General features: G+C 38.0%; 1 protein-coding gene across 3 annotated transcripts in view; it reads right to left on the reverse strand.

Annotated features, from left to right (window-relative positions):
* The window catches only part of LOC121321774 (bone morphogenetic protein receptor type-1A-like), a 53,705-nt gene extending 30,619 nt beyond the window's left edge, over positions 1–23,086 (reverse strand). For 2 of the 3 annotated variants that reach the window (XM_041260935.1, XM_041260937.1), the window contains exon 1: positions 22,929–23,086. The gene's annotated coding sequence lies outside the window, so the exon portion shown is untranslated. Of the gene's footprint in view, positions 1–21,823; positions 22,184–22,928 lie in introns of those variants that run through there. The other variant, XM_041260936.1, reaches the window with a different exon arrangement.
* Positions 23,087–23,946: the final 860 nt, after the last annotated feature.

Below are 23,946 nucleotides of genomic sequence, written 5' to 3' on the forward strand. Positions count from 1 at the left end.
CATCAAACCACAATTGAACTGATCATATTCTGTAAAATGACTTCCTTGTTTTCAGACAGAAAATTCTCCTTGGCAGTAGAAGGAGTGGAGGAAATTTGACAGATAGATAGATAGATAGATAGATAGATAGATAGATAGATAGATAGATAGATAGATAGATAAGTTAACAGAGTTAAAAACGCTCGCCGCAAGGCACAGTATTTATTTAACAAAAATAAACAAACATAAACAAAGAGGATACCGGTAACCTGCACGGACCCTCATTTCTTTTTCAGCTGCTCACTGTTCCTTCTAAATACGTGCACTCCGCCGAGACACGGCCACCAGCCAACTCAATGGACGGAACACGCGTGTGTTTTATTTTAGTCGTCTGCCACACTGCCTCACGGTGTGAGGGACACTCAGAATTCACCCCGTAGGCATCCCGAAAATTAGACCAAAAAAAAAAAAAAAAAAAAAAAAAAAAAAAAAAAAACACTTTTATTCTTTTTTAAAACAAGGGTTGTTCCCACGGGACCCGCCCTTACAGCCCCGTCCAAAAGTTACACCAACCACATTGGGCGCCCCCTGCCGTCCGATGCCTGCTGGTCCCCGACACCATCACACACACAAACACACAATTAAAACAAATAATACTAATACTGTCCACTTGCAGCAGTGTCCTTTTCTTCCCCCACTGAGGCATGGGTGGAGGGGTACCCCTTCCAGTGCTTGGGACCACAGCTCCCACCCCACTTTTGCACTCCCTCATTGCATTCCCAGGTGGTTCTTCCCACTGACCCCGGGTCCAGAAACACTTTGTTCCCCCATTTCGTGGTCTGGTCGGCAGCTCCTGCCGCAGGCTTTCGGGTCGTACCCCCGCCTCCTACTCAGGAGCATCGCTGCTCCTCCCCACTCTCAAGAGTCGGCAGCTCCTTCCCCTCCTCTCGGGAGTCGGCAGCTCCCCCCCCTCTCGCTCGGGCCCTTCCACCCCCTTGCGTGAAAACGCATCTGGCCCAATGGCCACCATCCCCCTAAATTTTTTCCTCCTCCTGGGAAAAGGAGGAATAGGTGGGTGTGGTGTAACCCCCCCCCCAAAAAAAAAGATAAATAAAATAAATAATAATAATAATTTGGGGTTTGCCCCCTCGAACACCATAGCAGCTCTGGCTCATATGTTCCCCTACACAGTCTCGCATACCCCCTTCTCCACCGCGGCCACTTCTGACACCATCTGTGAAGGGCTGCTTGTTCTTACCGCGCTGGAGAGTAGCAGGCAGGCACACTGATAACCGAAGTTGGGGACGCAGAGACACATAGTTAAAACGCTCGCTGCAAGGCACAGTATTTATTTAACAAAAATAAACAAACAAAAACAAAAATCATGGACGCTGTGCATTGCTCTTTTTTTTTTTCAGCTGCTCGCTGTTCCTTCTAAATACGCGCGCTCCGCCTAGACACGCCCACCAGCCAACTCAAAACAGCTGGCGTGCCTCGGTTGGAGCGCACACACAAAATAAACGTGTAGAGTGCACGCCCTGCCACAATATATATTTATAGAGTTGTGCTTTTTTTTTTTTTTTTTTTTAATCCAACTACACCAGGCTACAATGCAATGGCAGTCCACATTTCAAGGACAAATAAACCCACTGTCTCAAGAACCATTTCGAAATTGCTACTTTTCTTTTCTCTTTCTTCCCACTGAGTTTAAGGTGGCTTACATAAACAATCTCTGCTAAATCACTGCACAGTATGGCAACCTGAACCACACCGAGATATCAGATGGCACGGCTGGAGTCACTGCGCACAGACAGACTGTCACTGGACGGAGAGGCTAAATCCTTTCCAGGACAAACCAGGGGCTGACCCCTGCGACCTCTATAGAGTGAGAGGCTTATTCAGCCTTATGGAAACCATCTGTCTCCAGTAACAAGAAAACAAAACAGAGGGGGGAGAAACAGGGGAAAAATAACAACCCGTAACGAGAGGAAAATAACCCTCACCTGGGGCCTCACGTTTCGGTTTCACTCAGCCACTATATAGTTTCTACACAAACATTGTTTTGTTATGGTGTTACTGCAGGGGTGGTGAAGAGGGAGTTTAATAGCCAAACCTTCTCAGCAGTTTTCTTTTAATAAAATACTCAAATAATGCAACAGGACAAGCCAAACAACTTGGTGCTTAAAAAGAGAGGTAACCAGGGCTTTATTATTATTATTATTGATTATCACACTTATTGAATATCTACAGTACAAATTAATACATAGCTATAATTATTTAAAATTACATACAAATAAAGTTTACAATGTCTTTAAAATGTGCCGGTTCCCTAAAGTTTATTTTTTCACTGCTCTTTTGTAATCTCCTCAGGCGCATCAAAATGCAACATTTGCCTGGGAGTACTAGTGCAACAAAATTGTGTTTCACTGTATTTCTGTAATCAAAGTTTACTGCACTGACCGGCCATGCTGTGCTTGAATACTATGTGCAGGCAGTTTCAATATTTAAACAGCTCAGTACTAACCTTTATATAGCGCCTTTGCATGTTTAAGCATTCTAAGGCATTGCTTGGTATCAATCAACGAAAATCTATAATTACAGGATAAACGGTGCAATGAAAACAATTCAAGAACAAGCTGCACCATGTATTTATCCATGGAGTTTTTCAGCTGTGCCAATTACACACTATAAATTACAAGTCTGATGTTTTTAATGCAAGTCCTTTACCATAGGCTACAAAAGACTAACAGGTACAACAGGCTGCATGATGACTACAGCAACTCTGCTCTTCTATATGCAATTCAATTTATAATTGTTATTCATTGCAACAAACACTTGAAGATTTAAGCAACCAGCTGAGTCAATCTGCATTAAAACAAATATTAAAGCAAATATTAAGATTTTTGTAATCTCCCTCCCCCCAATACACTGGTTTCAGACAGCCGTCTTAATAAAATGTTGTCCTAAAAATAATTTTTTTTTAATTGTTTTTATCCCCACCCCCACATACTGTAGCTCTCTGAAATACATGTATATGTGTGATTCTGTAGTTATAGTTTTGCAATGTGTTTACCAGATCAACGTCTCAAGATTACCCGATGGATCTCCTTTAGAGAAAGCAGTAATACAGTACAACAGAGTCTGTATATAAACAAATTACACATCTCTCCCTTTATTTCTCATTTCACTTTCAGCAACTGCAGACTTCTTCCGCAGGATGGCAAGCAAAAGTCACTTGAGAGGGTAGAGAATATTTGCATCACTCTCAACCACAATGGCTATTTTTAGTTTTTAGAGAGCTGTCTGTGTGTATACAGGAAGATATTTGGGTTGACTCTCTTACGAGCCTGAGTAAATCATTCCCCAAAAGATGTCCCTTTACTGATCCACACCAGTAAATAAAAAAAAAAAAAAGAAAAAAGGACAGTGTCCAGCAAGGTTTTGGAAATCCCATTCATTTGATCGTACGTTTGATCCTTTTTAGTTTCAAATACATTTCCTGCTTTAATGAAATAGCGAGAATAGTGAAAGGATGGTACAGAAAGGGTCTCTTTAAAAAGTTTCCATGCAGCTCAGAAGTTAAGTCAGAAGGGTTCAGCAAAACCAATCAAGTAATTAATATATGAAGGGGTACAGCATGTTGAAGCTAATGCAATCAAAGTGATCAACCAACTGCAGCTAATTGAGAATATAAATCATGAGCAGAAGGGGGGGGGGGGGGGGAGACGGACAACTCTCTGCTTATACTGTGGACATTTCTGAACAAATTAACATAGGGTGGGGGGGTGGAGCGGGGTACACTTAGACTCTTGCTTTTCATTAAATCTTAAAAACCTAAGAAACAAGGCTAAAAAACAACCTAGTGAAATTTTAACTGGACGATTATTCAAGTGTCATGTCCCTATACAGCAGAAACGCCATGTCTGGATTTCACAAGCCTACAACTAAGATGTTGACATCTGAAACAGTTTGTTATATGAGCTCCCGGTGATGCGTAATTGTCTGTAAAATAGGACAACTCAAGTCGGTCCTCACCTTTAAGAGTTGCTACAGGGCATTCCCCCTGACACCACCCCCAAAAAAGTTATTACTGGTTACAGTAACCTACGATCAGAGCAGTTATTTATATAACGTATACTTTAAGCAAAAACAAGAACACAAAGACATTTCAATTCACCAGCACAAAGCTGAACCTTTCCTCTGTGCAGGAGTACAATCATGGGAACATTTGCAAGTCATTACACAGTCAATCAGCTCTAGCATGGGGCAAAGGCACTGTGCGTTGAGTGCAGGTTGTACTCGATATCCTGGAGATCGCAGGTTCGAATCCAGGCTATGTCACTGCCGACTGTGACCAGGGGTTCCTAGAGGGCGGCGCACAATTGGCCGAGCACTGCCCGGGTAGGGAGGGCTTAGGTCGACAGGATAATCCACGGTTCACCACACACCAGTGACCCCTGTAGCTGACAGGGAGCCTGTGGGTCTGCAGTGGAGCCATTCAGATCTGTGTTGTCCTCTGGCACTGTAGGTCCGGTGGCTTTGCTATGGATCCGCAGTACAAAAAAATGACAGATTGGCAAGAACACGTTTCTGTTTCCCCGGGTTGCAGCGGTGAACTGGGATAAAAATAATAAATTGGAATTCCAAATTGGGGAGAAAATCAGGATAAAAACCACTGGTGACAACTAAATTAAAGAAAAAAAAAAGGAGACCTAGAATTTTAAGCAAGGTAGGGCTATAGTGCTGTCTGGGTTTGGGAAAATCAGGAACTATTCAGTATCAAGGCAGTTATGAGCACCTTCCTTTCTTTTTAAGTGATAAAGTTGCATATTGTCTGTAACCGTGACTGCTAAATCAAGTAAGCGTTTTCCAAAGCATGCTGTTCTGTGAAGTGGAGGCAAAACTAATGAATACAGTAAAGGGTCATAAAATAAAAAAAATGTGACTACTACTTTTTAAATTAATGTTTATTTCTCCCAATCCTTTTTTTGTTAAATGTAATATAAACTTTGCATACACTCTCTCTCTGCAATAGCCTCAATCAGGCTCCTCTGTTTAATATTCTTCTGTGCGCAGTTACTTTTATTAGAACTATAATTATGTAATTGTGCTACAGCAGGATACAGCAACAAGATTCACACTGAAAAGCAGATCAAGACATCTCAGGCTTGACTACATCAATCAATCTTTATTTTTGTATAGCGCTTAATGGGGGACGCCACAAAGCGCTTTACATATACATGCTTGAATAGTTACAACAGAGCTTAATTAAGATACATTCAGAAGGCTATTGGTGTACAAGTGTAACTAATTAGGCTCACAGTGGAGCCTTCTATGCCCATGATAAAAATGTCAGCTCTACAGTAGACATTTCCTGTAAAAATGTTCTTAATTTTTTTCTTTCAGAGTTAAAAGACAAAACAATTGAATTAATAACTTTATACTTCTAAAAAACAAGCATAACAAAACAAACCCTTTTGAAACCGTTGCGTTATAAGTTTCTTCCATGGTAGTTTTACCCTGTAGAGTGCCTGCGCATGTGGAAGTGGGCAGCAAAATTATACAGTGTGTAAAACTCACTTGACTGTCACACACTGACATATTGGTAAGGTTTCATTGTGCTTTCCTATTTGCTTTTCCACTTGAATAAATATTTAGCTTGACAACTTTCCCAATTGGATCCAATCTCTGTGTTGACAGACTGAACCTTGGACACTGACAGTTTGCAAGAGACCTTGAGACCTTGAGCAACTGATTGCATTTTCACAGAGGCTTGGTACATGGCAACTCCTCCTTTGGTGAAGTTTCAGCAGGATAGGGGTCTGTTTTAATCATCTACAGTGGCGGATCTGCATATTCCCTTACACTAGTTATGACAGCTTATACAGTTCAAGTCAGGTCAAAATTGTAGCCTATGTTTAACTATAAAAGACACCAGGAAACGCTGCTCTTCTTTGCAGAAGAGCAACGGGGTCTATAGACTTCATCTTGAAGAAGGCACATAGGGTCTACCAAGCCACCAAACATCACTTCAAGTCATCTCAAAAGCAAATAAAAACATGCTGCAGTGTATTAAGGATCACATTTCAAGAAGTTATACTGACCAAGCTGCTTACTTTTACATATGTGCAGCTTAAAATCAAAGTACTGACAACTCCTGAACCTGCTGCTGTTTAGCTTTGAGATCCGAGAAGATCACATTCCAAGTAGGAGCAGAAGAAAAAGCACTGACCAGGCCTAACCCTGCTGCTTTACTTCCTGGGTATCTAACCAAATCACTATCCATTTAGAAGTGCTTACCAGGCTTTGCCTACATTGTAATTAAAGTTGATACAGTTGTTGCAGGATTTTTTTTTTTTATTTTTTTTTTTTTTAAAAGGAGTGCAGAATGCTCAGGTAGTCTGTTCAAATCCAAGCTATTCCACCACCGACCGAGGACAGGAGTTTCCAGGGGGTGGCACACAATTGGCCAAGCGCTGCCCGTGCGGGGTAGGGGTTAGGTCGGCTCACCACACACTGGCAACCCGGGCGCCTGTAGGCCGGCCGGTGTGAAATTCAGAACTGCATGGTCCTCCGACGCTGTAAGTTCTGAATATGGCTGCACAGCAGGATTGCAGAGTGAAAAAAAGCAGACAGCTGACGGTACTCATTTCAGAGGACGCGAGTGCTCGTCTTCATCTTTCCCGAGTTAGTTCAGAGGTTGCAGCGGTGAGCCAAGTTGAATAATAATTGGACATTATTACTCTTTAAAAGTATCACGAACGGACCACAAACAGTGTTTGGAACACAGCAATGGGAATAGATTACTGGAATCATGCCACTTCTGCAAATACAAACTAGCCTCTCTTATTTACCACTCAATTCCATCTCTACAGCTTTGCCTTGTTGGAAAATACTGTAGACATGACCTGGCTATCTTTCACATGCAGACACAATTACAAAGTTTGCCAACTAAAGTTGGGAAATATTAAGGAGTTTCACAACTCTGACTACTATGAGAATATTAACCCATATACGAATACCTTATTTATTTTTAAATCACCCAACATTGAGACATACTTTATAGGCAACCCAAAACAAGACAGGTCTGGTTGACAGTTAAGGATACGATTTTGGCACAGTGATTTTTTGTAGATTTCACAGGCGAGTGTTGAAAAAACAAGAATTCATTGAAAGGTCACCAAATAATGTAGGTTTAGCTACATCAACATACACAATAACTTTTAAATAGTACACCAAAACCAATAATATAAAATACTATTGCTTTTTACTGCTGGTAAGTTTAAATGTTACTTTAGAGTACAAAACCTGGTTGAATGCCCTTTCACACCAACATAACTTTTTTTTTTTTTTTTTTTTTTTAAATAATGTACGATGCAGGCTTTCGCACCGGCCGCATAGCGAAACTGACGGTCTGAAATAAATGGTGCTCCTATTTCTCTTTGCACGTAGATGTACAGTTCATATATACAAAATCAGCATGTCAAATCATTGTTTTTATTACCATGTTCAAAAGGAAACCGTAGATAAAACATTCTTCCGTAAGAACAAGGCATTTAAATGTGTTTCTGAATAGCCTACAGGCACTCCCCCTTTAAAAAAAAACAAACAAAAACAAAGTTGAAAAGTCAAATCACACAGGCATGCACCGTGTCCAAGAAGCGGTGCATCACAAAAATCAGAAAAAAGAAAGACTACAAAACAGACAAACCTGTTCTTTTAGCTACAGTTTGAAGGAACTAAAACAGCATGTTCAAGTTCGGCAGTCTGAAGTACTTTGTTTAGCAATGTTTAGTTTTTGAGAAAGTATTTATTTTCCAAACTACTTGGGTACACTACATTGCATGAAAAAAGTTAAGAAATAAATTGTAAGTATAAATTAAGATTTAAAAGATGCAAGGCCACTTTTTTGTTTAAAAAAATTAAGCGCTGTATGTATGTGAAGATCACAACCGAGAGTTTACAGTACCATATGATCTGTGTTCATTTACATGCTCGCTCAGCTACAAAATACAAATCTCATTCGCTGACCTACATAGCTAAATGCTGTGTGAATACATAACCAAATAATTTACAGATACTCGCATATTTGTATTTTCTGTGCATGACATACTGCATTTTTAAAAGGAAATAAAGAAAGTGCCAAACCAAATGTGTTTTACATTAATTACCAAGATTTCACAGACTTTTGTTCAAATTCACGATTTCAGTGACCTCCATGACAAAATCTTATTCTTATTGACAGTACTATATTTTAAAAGACAAACTCCCTACACTTCCATTACAAGCCCTTTTACTTCCAATTGCTTGTCAATATGCAAAAGCAAATCAATGGTGAAGAAGCCATGACGATAAAGTCGTCCAGCCTAACAGTGACAGCATCTTGAATTCCCAGACATGGTCTTGTCTGATCCCTCCAGCAGACAGTGCTTTGAAATGTATCGCTTTAATCCTGTGTATTAAAATGTAAATTGAGATTCCTCAATTAAAAAAAAAAAAAAAAAAAAAAAAAAAGCTCAATTAAAAAGGAAGTGGCTGCACACTGGATAACTCGTAAGTGTACTCTGCTTGCTCGAGCTACTTTCTGACAACACTGGCCTTTTGTTTCGTCCTGCGTACAAGACACACTCCACTGAAAAAACATAAATAAAGGGGAGGGCCATGTTTCTATGCAACAATGTGCCTTTAACATATCCATGCATGCAAAGTGAAGCAACTCTGAGGCAGTAAATACTTTATTTACCTGAGCTATACAAAAAAAAAAAATTGCTTTAGGCAAAATTTACAAACTAAACACAATCAATGGCAACTTCCCCAAACCACATCTGCAAGTATGGAGGATAATTTGTGCCAAATTAAAATAAAATAAAAAAATATCTAAACACATTATTTATTTATTTCGTTATTTCATTTTGGCACGATCTGTAGCTCACAGAGCTAGAACAAAAACAAGTTGGTTTTCCAATTTCCTTTTAAAAAGGAAAAATTATTGGCCCAAATGTACACAGCCCAACGTTGCAGCTTGCAAGCCTACAACTGCAGTCAACACCCCACAACACCCAAGGCAAAGTTACTAGATCATCGATTCACTTACTGGACTGTCCTGCCCTTCCAATGTGATTGACGCCAGTGAGAAATACTAGAGTGAAAAGATCGTTCCAAATTAAAAAAAAAAAAAAAAAAAAACTAAATAAATGAATGAAATAAATAAAAACCTAAATAAATAAATAAATTATTTTCTGTGTAATATATTTCAATTTTCATTTATTTAGTTTTTTTTTTTTTTTTTTTTTTTTTTTTTTTTTTTTAATTTTGGAAACGAGCTTTTAGAAAGGTTTATGTTTTTATAATCTCATGGTCATCTTCTGACTACCAATGCAAAACATTAGCCGCTGGGTAAATCGAGTGCAGAATGCATCTTTTGTATTACCTGACAAATAAAATATCAAAAATAAAATTAACACATTTTATTTCTTAACATAATTAAGTGCTTTTTAAAAAACGTCCAATTTAAAAGTAGATCCAATGTGAATAAGATTCAAGACCTTGACAAAAAGTGTTCCCACCGTTTGCCTGCCTGCCTACCCCCTTTAACGGTATCTAAGTTGTTCCGAATTAGCTGGCACATAATAAACCAGATAAAACCATCAAACAAAAACCTCTCTGTGCCACATCAGCCACATCATACTCTGTGACTGATAAAAGGACAGGTTTCTAATAAAAGGAGAGGCAATCAAGAAACCAATAACACACTGCAAAGCCCTTTTTATGAGTTCAGATCATGATTTACACCATTAACAAAAGGAACGAATCTGCCGGCTCCCGTTACATGTGCATCATAGAAAGAACCGGCTTCTAAAAATAAATAAAAATTTACCCTTAAATGCAATTAACTTCAAATTATAAACTACAGTCAAACACACACAGCCATCTTATGCACCTTGTGTAGATGGGGCCAGAAGACCCAGAAGCAGAACCCTGTGAAGGAGTGGAATTTCTTTACTATTTTATCTCCAGGGACAACAATTTGGGAGGCGTCAAAATAGTCTCTGGACAGCTCAATGTGAATATGTAATCCATTCCATGAGTTACAGATGAAAGACAGAAGCAACAGTTTAGACTCTAGGAAAGCAGAAACAGTTCATTACGCTAGCCAGTTTATCCAGGGTCAAAGCAAATACAATTATTATTAATACAATTATTATAATTTTAAAATTCCCAGGGTACACTCCCCACTTACTTGATTAAAAAAAAAAAACAAACAAAAAAAAAAAAACACACACTAGTATAAATTTTAAACCAAAAAGATAACAATGCACTGAATTCAAGGGGTTGCACAACCCAGCCCCTGTACACTTGAGCAGGAACGACCCATATTGGCTTGCTGTTCTGCTGTATGTTCTGCTGTATTGAGCAGTTACCTTTCCTACACCTGCATTTTTAAATGTGTTACAAGCTGTTGAAAGCCTGTCTGTGGATTGAGCAGCCTTGTCTATTTTCTTCCACAGAACGGGCAAGTCCAGGCAGCTCCATGCTGAGCCACGTTCTTGTCCAAGTTGCTTTAGTGTGGTTCCTCACATAAAAAAATAAATAAAATAAAAAATGAGATCTCATTCTGCAAATCCAAAACACTTAGCAAGAGGCTGCTTGAATGCATCTGCTTATCTCAGGAACAGCTGTCAACAGGCACATACAGGGAAACACAAATAAATGATGGATGAGCAAAAAAACAAAAAAATGGCATGCTAATACTAAGGAGAAAACACATTTCAGTAGGTTTTGGGTATTCCATGTGTGCTCCTGCTTTTATGTGAAGCAGTAGGAAGTTATAAGTTGCACCTTCAAGCTCAGGAATCAGTCAAGAAACAAAACAAATAAAATAAAATAAAGAATAAAAGGGACTCACCTAACCTTAGACACCCCAATATGGTGTTTGGGTTATGTGGATAACATTACACAAGAGAACAGATACAGATATTTAAATATTTAAAACAATTATTAAACAACAAAAATATTTTTAAAACAGTATGGGAAGGATTTAATTGAAGCAGCTGTAACAGGAAACGCATCCATATGAAACACTCAATAAAATACTTCAGAAAATTCTTTGAGAAACATTTGTCAAATACTGTAACAGGAAATTGTACACTAACTTCCTTCAGCACAAATTGCAGTAGTTGTCTTCCAGTACACTACTAAAAACACATTGCATTGTTATGAACCAAATCCTGTGGTTTGAGCCAATCCTGACCATACTTTATGAGCTTGAATAGTCATGCTTCAGCATGATTTGCATCATTGCGAATTAAAAACTTTACATATTCATTATGGTCTAAATACATTCAAACCAATCCATTACAAGAAAACAATACTCAAAGCACATATCTACTTTTGTCTGATGCAAACAAAATAAACAGATAGCTGAATATGAAATCCCATCTCAGGTTACTGCTGGGGCACAGGGTCTCATTATATCCAGTAGGAACAAAATAAATTGCTGTAAAACTGAATTACAGCTGTTAAGTTTAAAAAGTTAAATATGGATCACCAGAGATGCATTACCAAAGACAAGACATTCTAGCTTGGATTTAACCTCAAATAATCTTCAGCCCTAATGAACAACTCAGTTCAGAATTAGTTCTTGAAGATAATAAATTATATCAGTTGGGGCAAATTCCAGAAAAAAAAGTGAATGGATCTTTTATATTAAAAGGGCACATCTCTGCATTTAACACCAACTTCCAGTACATCTTTTTATTCTGAAGAATAAAATCAGCAGACAACCCTTTTTATCACGTAAACGACTTAAGACAGCTGCTATCCAGGAAGCTGATCTAGGGTTGTCTGAAGCCGCTTCCAAGGCAGTCATGTCAGCGGGGAGTGATTTGCTAGGTGCTGCGCACATTAAAAGTCTTCCTGGATACAGGCCCATAATTACCTTAAAGCACACCTAAGTTATTATCTTTAGTTTTTCTCAAACATCAAAATCTATGTTTTAGATTTAGGTGTGCTTTAGGGTAATTAAATGACTAGTTTTAAATCTTCCTTTAAAAAATAATTTTTAAAAAATGTTGATACCAGCCAGTCTGTGTTTGGTAAATTACATTTTCTGCAAAAAAAATAAATAAAACAGAAAACAAACAAGTACAAATGATTTGCTGTTGATTTGCAGAATAGTTGTCCTGGTTTAAATTACACTCCCACCTGAGTTGTAACTCCTCCTCTTTCCTCACAGAGACTACAGCAGTGCTGTAAAAGCAACATTCTAGTAAAACAACAAAATTACAGAGTACTTCAAGACAAGCTCCCTTTAAACTGTCTGTGTGCCACATTTAATACAAAACACACGCAGTACAGTAAAGGCACTTCACAGGTTTTTCCACACAACTTCCTGGAAATTATCACCTACACCATAATAAAACTGGAAATGAACATTAATCATTTTTATTTATTTAAATGCATTTGTCCTGTAATTATAAAAAATACTACTTTTCTAAAATGTGTTCACTTGAATACAATTTTGCAGTAAAAATTCAGACACACACAATCAACACAGTTATTATACAAACATACAAAATGAGCTGGCTTAATTATTACTGAGCAATCTCTCGCAATACTATAGGTTACTTCAGGTTACGTCAGACATGTGCTGTGTAAACAGCGTCACACACCTAAAGTGCGGAAGAATAAAAAAGCACGAGGGCTGACTAGCTGACAGGTCCCTCCACTCCAATCTGCCCCAAGGCTACCAATTGCAATCTGCAATGATAGGCAATCACTTTCGATTTTGTAACACAACTATGATTCTTTGGTGTCCAGTTATTTTTCCTGCAATCTACTGTAACCTTCCGAAAAGTTCTTTACATGCCACACTTGCAGCATTAGATTCAGGGACAATACTCCACAGGTTGAGCGACGCATCATAAATGCTCGTTCAGCCAATTATAGCATTAAACGGGAGAGCTGTATCCAATCTAAATAGAGCTAGATGTGTCGGTAAAACATCACAGTCTGTCCCCGCTGCTGAATCCTGTTACACAGAGTGTTGGCAGGGCTATTAGTCTGGACTCAAAAGATCCTGTGTTGCAGGTTACAGGGAGACACGCTTCCTTGGCCATTTGAAACACCAGCCAGTTAAATTTTAGACAAGGACTAATGTATCAGGAGGTGGATATATACAGTATGACATCCGTGAGAGTAAAAACTGTTTACAGGTAAGTCACTCTAGAGCTCTTGATTTTATGTCTGACACCACAAAGTAATGATCAAAGGTTCTGCAGTGGAAAGCAGTAACCATCTCTCAATGATGTGCGCTACCAAATAATGTATCCATACTGTACTCCTTGGTCAGATAACCCCCCTTAAAACAATGTTTATTCCCTTGAGCAGAACTGAAACTTTGAGTGCTACAATACAACATGTTACGATGAGTATTGCAATAACCTGGTCACGGTACAACGTGTATCATGGCACATGTGATGGTCCCGATGGGCTACTTGTGAGATGTAATATACAATAAAATAGTTAATAATAAATGGGCTATTTTGTTACAAGACAAAATTTAAATGACATGAGCATGTCCATTTATACCAAATCAGAAATAAATAAATAAATAAATAAATAAAGAAAGAAATAATAAAATAAATAAACAAAATCACAGTAAAATTACAAGTAACTACCAAGTGTTTCTAGTTATACACAGGAAGAATCACTCAAGAACTATTTCAATAAATATTTCATACACTGCTTCTGTGCAGTGATGCACAGTGCTTCAGGGAATCAAGTACAACACTGCAAGTCTGACTGCAGTATTAAAATCCATCCATAGCTTTTAAATACTCAATACTGCTGAATTTAGAAATACTACAAGAAACTTCATAACTTCAATGACAAACTATTCCACTATAAGTCTTTTGGTATTTCTGAAGTATTAAAATTCAACTGACCACTTGGCGACATGGTACCTGTATGCAAGACAGGATTTGTCTATACAGTTAAAATACATATTTATTTTTAATGTGTGTTTAATGCGAGAGTGAAAATACAGGGGGAAATAAGATTCTCGTTGCACTGCAGTTTGAGACATTCCAGGGTTTACCGCAAGATAATTAACACACATAGGAGTGTGACTGTATATTTCTTGGCTCAGCCAGAGTGTCTCCAGACTGTGAGGGCCAGGGCAGACAGAGTAACGCAGAACCTGAAACCTGATCTTTACACTCTCCTCCCCTCCCCCACTGCCTTGTCCAAGCAGCAGCAGCATTTCAAAAGCAATTCAATCTCCAATCTTCTTAAAACTTTAATTATTCAGGATTGCTACAGTAAAGAGCAGGAAGAGAAGTATTAAAATACCAGACAGTAAACCAAAAAGATAATTTAATAAATGAAAATAGTTTTACCTCTAGCCCAGCCCCAACTCTTTCATGATGTTAACTAACTGCAATTTACTGAGCAAATTTCTAGTATGGAGGTCTTATGGCTGCTCCGGCATTCCAATCACAGCTAAATTTGGCAGTTATGTAGCAAAGAGATTTGTTAGCAGCTCAGAGGGAGGAGTGGGGGTTACTTATAAAAAAAAAAAAAAAAAAAAACACACCCACCCACAATCTTCTAAGTTCTTCTCTCCAACTTGTTGGAATCAGATACAAGAAACGGTTCAGCAGGCTTGGAATATTGGTTTTGTGTTTTATGTGGATAAACACATGTGACAAGGCGAACCAACCACCAGGTTGTTATCTAATGTGTGTGTATGTATATATTTTTTAAATTTTATATATATTTGTTCATAAAAATTCCCAATAAAAACGGGATACCCACAAGTCAACACAACTAAAAGTAATATGAGGGGTGGAAAATCTGATTAATAAAACAGCAATTTGGTTCACTTTGGAAGGTAGATATCCAATTTAAGTACCCTTCAAACTGGGACATGTACAGTATATGTATTGGCAGAGCACATGAGGCCCAAGGAGTGGGGAAAAAAAGGTATGCAAAACAAGCCAAAGATGCATTGTATTAGTCTTTGAACAAAGACCTTGATTATGAAGATCTGCTACCATTTTAACTGCTTTTTGGAACTAAAATCACCCAAATAAACCAACCAAGTGTCTAGGAATCAGTGTATTACCAAGTAATGTTCGGTCGATAGTTTCAGGTGGATTTTGGCAAGAAGCCCAAGTAACTAATGGAATGGGGAAAAAAAACTCAAATCAACAGTTGTACCAAAAAAAAAAAAAAAAAAAAAAAACATTTTATTACTGTTTGTAAAGACAGTAATATCAACGTGGCACAAGCACTGGACTAGAAAGGCCCACACAATGCATATTTAACCCTGCGACACATACTGTACAAAATGCAAATGTTTGATTTTCATGTTTGTAGAGAATACCTGCTCTCTTATACAAGACAGGGTTAAATGATGCAGCGATGTAGCTTGCCTATAGTACTGCAGCCTATAAACACGCACTCTGAGCTATTATGTTATTAGCAGGCTTCCTTTGGGACACAGATGCTACAGTACATTAGAGAAGGGCTCTCTCTTCTTATCTCTTTAATAAAGGGTGAAGCATTTCTATTGGAGTTACTAATGATACCAACAGGCCACACCTTTAAATATTTAGAAAATGCTGTTTGTGTGTACAGCTTTCTCACTGCCTGCATTGTGTGTTGTGGCTGTTGTGTATTGATCAGTGCCTTTCAGATGTCATACTCCTCTCCTGAGCACACTGAAAATGGACCGATCAAACGCTTACCACCATGAGTGCCAAACTGAAACCACTTTTATCCTTCGACTAATTAACCTGATATACCTATCATTATACTTTATGATCTTTATACACATTATTTAAAAAACAATCTGTACTACGTACGTGCGTGCGTTAAGGATCTTTCTGGAATCTCTTACCACCGATGGAAACTGGAAGAATACTTTTAAAGCTTAGTAAAGGTTGACATTTTTTTTTTTTTATTTGAACGATTATAATTAAACATTTGTACAAACTGCTTGGCAAAAATCACCTGAATAGACTTGAATATTAAAATATAATTAGGCAATACCAGAAAGACTAATAAGAAAAAAAAAAAACGCAGTAACGGGAACGCATTCTGTTCAAAACACCTGTTAAATGTATTTAGAATTGTCCTCTGAGGAGTGTGCATAAAAGGAGAGTACTGCAATGCCAAATTATTATGATTAATTTATATCGACTTTACTTGAGTTTCTCCCTAAAAGACTAATAAAATGTGACTTATTTAAAGGGTGGGTTTGCGGCAACTGCTCTCCCATCCCCAGACTTGAGGCATAGATACTAAATTGCTTCCTCATCCCCTAAGAGAAAGGGTAGGCCCTCAAGTCCAGGGTAGGTTTGGTGCATGGAGACTATACTGCTCCTTTCACCAACTTCACATTTATACTGTTTAGGCAAAATACTGCGTAAGTAAAAAAGTAAAAAAGATATATGCATATATGAGAGAGAGAGAGATAGATAGATACATAGAAAGAAAATTCTGATTTTTTTTTACTCTACTCTGGTAATCGTGAGCATCTCAGGCAGTCAGCAGAAAGTCTACCCTTAGATTATATAAACAGGGCTCTTTCCTGAAACACAAATAACTCATTCACAAATTTAAAAACTATTAAAAATATTTAGTTACTATTCCACAACTGCAGTGTTCCTAACCCACACTAAGAGAAAAATTTAAAATTAAAACAGCTCTAAACCTCAAAAGAAAAACTTACAGCGAGTAAGAGTTTGAAAATAAGATAAAAAGAAATAATAAAAAAAAAAAAACACTAAGTCTGCAATTACTGTGGATTTTATGATGGAGAAAACTTAAATAGGAGTCACTCAGTTTAGACAGAATGAGAAAATGTTTAAAGGATGAAATCCAAGATCGGTTTTTGAACATTCCCATTCCTGCGTTTCATTTTACCACCTTATTTTTTTGTCGCCCGTCTTCTAAAACTAAGTTCCAGACTAACATCTTTCTTTATCCCCCCCAGGTTTTTGCAGCAAAAGCCCCACCAACCACACGAATCATTGAACCAAACTACATAAATAAACAGGTGCCCTGATTGACTAATTTGAGATGGAGAGAGAGGAGAGAGAGGAGAGAGAGAGAGAGAGAGAGAAATGGGCCATTGATTCTGAACCCAATTAAAGCAATAACCTCCCTGCCTGCCAGACTATTAGAAACAATTTCAGCTTATTTTCATGGGAATACCTAGAGCAGGCCTCACCCAGCCTTTCCTGCTCCTAGATACTCAGTCCTGTTATTTTTGTAACTGAGAACTAAGAGCAAGCTCTGGTATGCACAGCTGTCTGGCACATGTTTAATGTTAGCCTGTATATTCCATTTCTTATGGTGCGTCATTCTTTGCACTAGCTGCTTGCACAATGCTTTTTTGATCTTTTTTTCAAATTTGTAAGTGTTGTATATTAAGTCTTAATCAGATTTGTGTAACAAAACCATCATCCAAAACACCTAAAAAGTCCACCAGCAGTCTTTTAATAGATCTATGAGCATAATCATTTGAGTCTGCATTGGTGTGATGTGTTAAGCTAACAAGGTCCACAAACCATGCTCCATTTTACAAAAAAAGAAAAAAAAAAAAGAAACCCACAGAATTCCTAGGTGTCCGTTTGCTACACTCTTCCATAGTTGAAACTTCTCTGTACATAGACTGAAAGTACACCTTGCTGACATGGAAAGTACAGACTGTTTAAAGTCCCCAAATGTAGTTTAAGGTCTATGGACACAAGCTCCACCCATTTACTAGAAAGAGAGTGACGTTACACCACACTGAGAAAAATAAGTAAGTGGTTATGAAAGTCATCTACGAGCTCTCTGAAGCAGCATATAAAGCAATACTTAGAGTTATCATATTTTCAAAAGTGGTTAATGTGAAATGTATGAATGCCACTTTTTTTTTTTTTTTACCTTGAAAACATTCATTACACTTCAAATTCAACTTTTTATCCTAGCATTATCCAGGCTCTTTTTTCCCCAGACCAAAACACTTTCACATTCAATAGTTCCATCTGTTTTTTGACATGCCCTCCTCCTTTGTAGTGCTCCTTTACTTCATCTCTGCCTTGAGCACAAGGGGGGCCTGCCAAAAAACAGTCCTGTTCCCTTCCACCCCCCCACCTCCCCTCCACCACCTCTCATGTCCAAATTAAAACCAGCCCTCAGCTCTCCCTGCTGCAGGGAGAAAAACAACATTGCCAAAAATGGCCTGAATTGTCTTCTTCCCTCTGTCCCAAGTCTATCTCCACTGTGACCTCTAGTCCTGGTTTCTGTACTGCACTTAAGGTAAGGCTAATCAAAGACTTTAGAAATGACTAACAGATCGATGTTTTCCATCTTTTTACCAATTATTTAAAATTCAGGGTAATGCATTTTAACAAGACAGATACATATTAAAATACGTATTTACCATTCTTTGTCTGACAAATCTGACTGTATATTGAATTTTTTTTGCACACTTTTGCAAAGAACTACCTAATTTGTTTTTTTCCATAAACATCCAAGATGTATGGCACACAGACAAAAAAGCAACACATTAACCTTTCAGTTTTCTAGCTTGAAAACATTTCTATACGTACATGCTTTGAAACAAAACAAATAAAAACAAACACCTTTTCTGGAAAGATTAAGATATAATGAATGAATATGCAGTAAAAAGCAAATCATCAGCAACAGAAAAAATTCAAAAATCTTCTTTGTTTGTGTCCCTCATAATTAATGTTGAGTCATGTGTTTGCCATCTTTTCAGTAACCCCTTTTGAGATGCAGGACACAAAAAGTCTGAAGTGAAAGTATATATTTTTTCTTCAGTAAAAACAATTCTCTGTTGCAAAGAATTCTGCTGTAAGGCACATTATGCTTCAGAATCACAGCTTCTGTAACCATTGAGAGCTCCAGCAGTAATGATAACACCTTCTGCTGCATTGTTAGCATTGTAAGCATTTGCAACTGCTTGTACGAAGGTTTTCCTGTATACAGCCGTTTGATCATTGGTAAAGTATCAAGAAATAAAACTTGTTCAGTTTTATCTTCAAGATTAAGGGATATTGCAGCTTGAAGCAACAGGAGATGACAACCACTCAAGGAACAGAAAGTGCCTCTTTCAAACATTGTGATGAAACAGATTAAGCCTTGTGGTACAGGATATTTCCAATCTTAGACAATCCTGTTATTTTTGTTACTTTCTTTGGTATTGGATCATTTGGAATTATATATTAAATGTTCCCTTATCTTCACAGGCAGAAAGATGATTGATTTCATCACTTATTCCAAGTCCTGTGGTTTCCATATCAAAACAAAGAATTTTATGTAATTGAACTTAATCTGTTTGCTCAAGAGGAGCTGGAGGAATTGCAGTGATGTCAAATTCCTCATCATTTAAAAATCCACTGTTGGACTGATAAGTGTCCGTTTCAAAAACTTCACTAACACGATTTAAACACACTTCTCAAACTACCAAACTTCAGCTCAAGACACAGCTGCTTTCAGTGCACTTCTTGCTGCACAATTTTTCCTTTTGTCAAGTGTTTGTGTGTATGGAGTTCAGGAACTTACATTAAACATTGGTACACTGCATAAGAAAAACAAATCATATGCCATGCTAGTGAATAGGTCTACAATTACATGTGTTGTACTGTATTTATAATTAAGACAAGTATACTACTCCTATTTTTCAAAAGTGAAATTACATAAGTGATTTTTTTCACGCAATTTACCCTAATAAATAGAACACTAGCCAGTCCCAACCTTCTCTCAGCACCTCTGCTTTGGCAGTGGTTCAATTGTTCTGCAATGTATCCATGCTCGACAATTCTATTTCCACTACTGCATGTACTTGCAGGTTGAGCATCTTTTTTTTGCATATACGCGATCGCTTGTTGTGATCACTATTCGACTGGCACGTGGGATCGAGGAAGTTTTTCTAAACAGAATGGGGCTTAAAAATGTTTTGGCAGCAAACTTTCCTTTCACTCTGGGAACTGACATCTTCTTCACGTGCTGTCAGATGTGCCGTAATGACAAAAAACATGACAGAACTTAGCAAACAGTAATGATTCGTCACACACGTGACCTTTCCTTAGCCTTACCTTGACCCTTAGCAGTCCATTTATTCAGCACTTGTCAGGCGCATCAGGTTCAACTTATTTTCACATGCGCTGTTTATTTTACCCGTGCCGATTTAAAAAAAAAAAAAGAGTAAAACAGGTTTAAAAGGCCCTGCATAGCAAAAGGACATCAGTACTCCATCTCCAGCCAAGCCCCACCCCTTGTTCACTGTATTTTTTCACATACCTCTTTACAGACGTGTATACTGATAAATCCACTTCTGATCACTCATTATATCACCAAACTCCTCAATAATATTCCAAGTGCAGTCTCACCAGTGCATTATATAACCTCTGCATAACCTCCTTGGATATGCACTTTTGGCTACATACCCAAGCATTCTGCTGGACTTTTTGATTGTCTCTCCCCACTGTGTGGTTGCTGACAGCGTTACATATTACCACACCAAGGTCTTTCTTATGGTGTGCTTGTTCTAGTTCTATTCTCCCCCATTTGGCATTTGGATCTTACACTTTTGTGACCGGCGTATAACACTTTACATTTGTTGACATTTAATTCTATTTTCCACTTTGGATACAGTTCCTGTAGAGGCGCCTCCTCACTTTATTTACCTTTTTCAATACCAGCATAATTTAAATGGTTACCAGGAACTTTTATACAATTGCTGTTTTAGTAACATTACATTCCAATATGGTAAACCAAATGATACACATGTTTGATGGAATGATTGTAGTTAGGCCAATCTGGATTTTCAGATTCCCTCTTTTAATGTATACAGTGGGTACAGTCACCAGGGGTCCGCAGCAAAGTATTTTGATATTGGTAAAATGGTTCAGTTGCAGAGTAGAAAGCATCACACTATAACTGTTGCCCAGCTGTAGTGTGAGAGGGGATGGATTTTTTTTTTTTTGTATGTGTTATGTTTTTACCACAGACAAAATAAAAAAGAGGTAATCTGAAAATCCGGATCAGTCTAACTAGAATAATTCCATCAAACATAACACAGAGTTAGTCCATGCATAGATTAGAGACAGCGTGACCACCTGTTACAGCTAGTGCTGAAAACAATTACACTGTGACGTAATCAGGCTGGTTCCACACACACTTATACAGTACCCTAACCCTATACCCCAAAAGTCACAGTGGTACTTCATGCACTGAACCTTTTCAGTGTTACTGTGGGCAACAGGCAAATGAGAACTGCAGCAATATAAAATCACCGTTAAAGCCTTTTTAAAATACACTGAAACGATTTCAAAATGTGATTTATGATCTCCAAATTATGAGACAATTCCTTGGAGTGGGTTTAGTACATAATGCCATGGTTTAGTATTCTGTCGGCTACTTTATCAGAAAGCAGACATTTTACAGTTTTAGCTGCGAGGCATACTGCTCCCACTGCCTTTAAAAACATGATTTGTTTGCTCTGTAAAACCATGTAGAACACAATAGAAGAGCTAAATTTAAAATCAGTATTTAGATTTTATTTATTTATTTTACTGCAGTAAGACAACCTGGCAATTACACTTTAGTTTTTGTTTCACAGTCCAGATTTGCTGCTATTGACAATACTATAAAGCCACCTTACATATTAAGGTTATCCCTGCATTAGACCCATCAACCAGTCCCATATAAATCATGCTACTATTAATTTAAAATTATCAATATACTGTATATACCAAAACACGTAGATGCAAAATGACATAAACAATAATTATTTGACCAATGTTTCAACTGGGTACAGTACCTTCAGCGGTAAGTCGATTCCCAGAAGCATACAGGTGGTTTCTAGCTGCTTTACTGTTTTGAACATTGTTTGGTGTCAAAGGAAGAAAATTGTTGTGGCAAAGATGTGCAGGGGGTCACAATGCTAAGAAAAACTAGCATCAACGTATAAGCAATGTACAATTAACAAAACGGCAAACATCGATTGTACCGAACAGGTAACAATTACACGCTGGGAAATTAATTAATCAATATAAATAGGTCGGTAAAACGACAGTAAATACTGTTTGAAATATACCATTAAGACAAGAAAACGTTATCAATCAAAATTATGTTTCTTTATTTTCCTGACGCGTAGCTATTCCAAGACGTAGGTGCAATCCTGGTTGATGACCCCCAGATTACCAAACTAAAAAATGCTCCTACCACCCAAATTACCAAACTAAAAACTGCTCCTACCACCCAAATTACCAAACTAAAAACTGCTCCTACCACCATCTGTAACAACCACGACTAGTGCTGATGCTAGTCTTCAATTTGCGGCCTTTTTCGATTACGCACAGGTCACTACCTCTCCGGCAGTGGCGCAGTCGGGTACGGGCTGGTATAACCGTAACACGCAAACTCCGCCTATATTATCAATACAGTATGTAGGGAGGGGTCGCATCACGAAAACTGACTGGTAATTCTAATAAAACAGCAACAAATAAATACATTTATACAACATATAACACATGCTGGCCAGTCGTTTCGAAAATCCAGACAATACTGTCTCAAGTATCTTTACGTGTATTTGTTACTTTGTACATAAGGAAATACATTAACTGAAAAACTATTAAAAGCACAGACGTTCACATAAAACCAACAGCACAATTTTAAGAAAAGAAATACTGAAACTTAATTTGTGCAAAATGTAGTAAGGTACACGACCAAAAGCCGAAACATTAAAGTACTGTATAAATACATATTTATACATATATATGTATAAATACATATACATTTAAAATTACTTCACAACTGATCCAGAAAAAAAAAAAAACTCCCAAAAAGACAACGAACTTTTTCTATACTCTCGGCGGAGAAAACACAGAAGGAAAAACAAAACAAAAAACCGAGAACACACGTACCGCTCCAGATGTCGGTGCTGGTGATAATAATCCCAATTCAAACGTTTAAAGACGTGAGTCCGATATACTTTGTATTTGTCATAATTAATTGGATTTGGTTTTCAGGACGGTGATCCTCTCTCGCGCTCCCTCTCTCTGTTTGTGTCTGTCTCGCTCACTCGTTCTCGTTTTTTCTCTCTCGCTCACTCCGCCTCGCGCAACAGCGGAGAATTCCAACCATGCGCGAGAACCCAATTCCAATTCCAACCCTCCAATCACTGCAGCCGGAGCACGCGAGAGAATACCAGGGAAAGCTCAATAAGACACATGGAAAACACTGTCCAAGAGACGCTACCTAGCGGAGAATAATACAATGCTTACAAAGTAAGTTTTAGTAATTACAGTGTATTCAAATGTACAAAATCTGATGTTTTCTTTGACGAGAGTGAGTACTGTTCTTCTTCTTCTTCTTCAAAAAAAGTATTTTAAGGTCACGAACTTATGAACATAAAGTAAGAACTTTGAGAGCTGGACAGAGACAGTGAAGTTGTGGAAGAGAACTAAAGACAGTAATCCTCTGATGAGGCTGAAGATGCTGACACTGAATCTGCCATGGTGGAAAATCAAACTCTCCCCACCTGCTCATTGCTTCTAATGTGGATGAAGCACTCAAATCAAAAGATGAAAATACAACATTGCATGAATCAAGTTAGGCTGTCATATTCCAGTATCGTCAAAATGGGTCCTGGGCCTACTAGGTAATCTCTTACTCGCATTCACGATACAGCCTCAGTAATGGAGCTGTTCATACCACCGGTAATGGAAAATATAATACTGGAAATGACCAACGTGGAAGGCAGGCGTGCACTTTGTGCAAAGTGGAAAGAACCTGATCATGCTGATATTCAAGCTTGCATACAGTGGGTTCTTTAATCAGCTGGGATGTGCTCTGGTTCCCCTTGAGCAGCTCTGCAGGTTATTTCTGTGAGGTGAGCTGTTCTGTTAGTGTTTTATTGTGGCCAAGGTAAATGGCTTAAAT

Source organism: Polyodon spathula, chromosome 10, assembly GCF_017654505.1.
Source record: "Polyodon spathula isolate WHYD16114869_AA chromosome 10, ASM1765450v1, whole genome shotgun sequence".
In the NCBI taxonomy this organism is placed as follows: domain Eukaryota; kingdom Metazoa; phylum Chordata; class Actinopteri; order Acipenseriformes; family Polyodontidae; genus Polyodon; species Polyodon spathula.